Source organism: Bos indicus x Bos taurus, chromosome 9, assembly GCF_003369695.1.
Source record: "Bos indicus x Bos taurus breed Angus x Brahman F1 hybrid chromosome 9, Bos_hybrid_MaternalHap_v2.0, whole genome shotgun sequence".
NCBI lineage: Eukaryota > Metazoa > Chordata > Mammalia > Artiodactyla > Bovidae > Bos > Bos indicus x Bos taurus.
Window position 1 is genome coordinate 63,796,002 of NC_040084.1, and position 1,758 is coordinate 63,797,759.

The 1,758-nt window shown below is 37.4% G+C and overlaps 1 non-coding gene across 1 annotated transcript; it reads left to right on the top strand.

Moving 5' to 3' along the window:
• Positions 1 to 1,187: 1,187 nt before the first annotated feature.
• On the top strand, positions 1,188 to 1,294 carry LOC113898936. The gene has a single exon (XR_003512792.1). It is a non-coding gene; the product is annotated as a U6 spliceosomal RNA (small nuclear RNA).
• The last annotated feature ends 464 nt before the right edge of the window (positions 1,295 to 1,758 follow it).

The following is a 1,758-nucleotide window of genomic DNA, read 5'->3' on the forward strand; positions in this document are numbered from 1 at the left end:
AAATTTTCAACTATAATCTTTTCAAAAATTTTCTCATACCCTTTCTTTTTCTCTTCTTCTTCTGGGACTTTTGATATTGTCCCAGAGGTCTCTGAAACTATCCTCAGTTCTTTTCATTCTTTTTACTTTATTCTGCTCTTCAGAAGTTATTTCCACCATTTTATCTTCCTGCTCACTGATTTGTTCTTCTGCTTCAGATATTCTGCTATTGATTCCTTCTATAGCATTTTTAATTTCAATAATTGTGTTGTTTGTCTCTGTATGTTTATTCTTTAATTCTTCTAGGTCTTTGTTAATTGATTCTTACATTTTCTCCATTTTGTTTTCAAGGTTTTTTTTTTTTTTTATCACCTTTACCATCATTATTCTGAATTCTTTTTCAGGTAATTTGCCTATTTCCTCTTCGTTTATTTGGACTTCTGTGTTTCTAGTTTGTTTCTTCATTTGTGTAATATTTTTCTGCCTTTTCTTTTTTTTTTTTTAACTTATTGTGTTTGAAGTCTCCTTTTTCCAGGCTTCAAGGTTGAATTCTTTCTTCCTTTTGGTTTCTGCCCTCCTAAGGTTGGTCCAGTGGTTTGTGTAAGCTTCTTATAGGGTGAGATTTGTGCTGAGTTTTTGTTTGTTTGTTTGCTTTTCCTCTGATGGGCAAGGCTGAGTGAGGTGGTAATCCTGTCTGCTGATGATCGGGTTTGTGTTTTTGTTTTGTTTGTTGTTTAGATGAGGCGCCCTGCACAGGGTGCTCCCCGTGGTTGGGTGACACCATGCTGGGTCTTATATTCAAGTGGTTTCCTTTGTATGAGTTCTCACTATTTGATTTCCCCTAGAGTTAGTTCCCTGGCAGTCTAGGGTCTTAGAGTCAGTGCTCCCACTCCAAAGACTCAGGGCTTGATCTCTGGTCAGGAACAAAGATTCCACAGGTGGTTTTTTATGGCATTAAGTGAGAATAAAACAAATACCCATAAATGAGAAATCAAAGATGAATCCAGACAAACAGCAGTTACAAAATCAGGCAAATAATAATTAAAATAATGAAATATACACATATACATATATGCCCATGAGCAAAGTGAAAACACTCCAACAAAAATAAAGTACAGTAGACTGACCCGGTGAACAAAGGAAATCAAAAATTATATTTACCAGTTAAGAACAAAACTAACTAAAGGCCAAACTGGAAAGCAAAACTAGTGCTCGCTTTGGCAGCACATATACTAAAATTGGAACGATACAGAGAAGATTAGCATGGCCCCCGCACAAGGATGACATGCAAATTCGTGAAGCGTTACACACAATGGAGTATTACTCAGCCATTAAAAAGAATACATTTGAATCAGTTCTAATGAGGTGGATGAAACTGGAGCCTATTATACAGAGTGAAGTAAGCCAGAAAGAAAAACACCAATGCAGTATACTAACGCATATATATGGAATTTAGAAAGACAGTAACAATAACCCTGTATATGAGATAGCAAAAGAGACACTGATGTATAGAACAGTCTTTTGGACTCTGTGGGAGAGGGAGAGGGTGGGATGATTTGGGAGAATGGCATTGAAATATGTATAATATCATATATGGAATGAGTCGCCAGTCCAGGTTTGATGCACGATACTGGATGCTTGGGGCTGGTGCACTGGGACGACCCAGAGGGATGGTATGGGTAGGGAGGAGGGAGGAGGGTTCAGGATGGGGAACACATGTATACCTGTGGTGGATTCATTTCGATATTTGGCAAAACCAATACAATAGTGTAAAGTTTA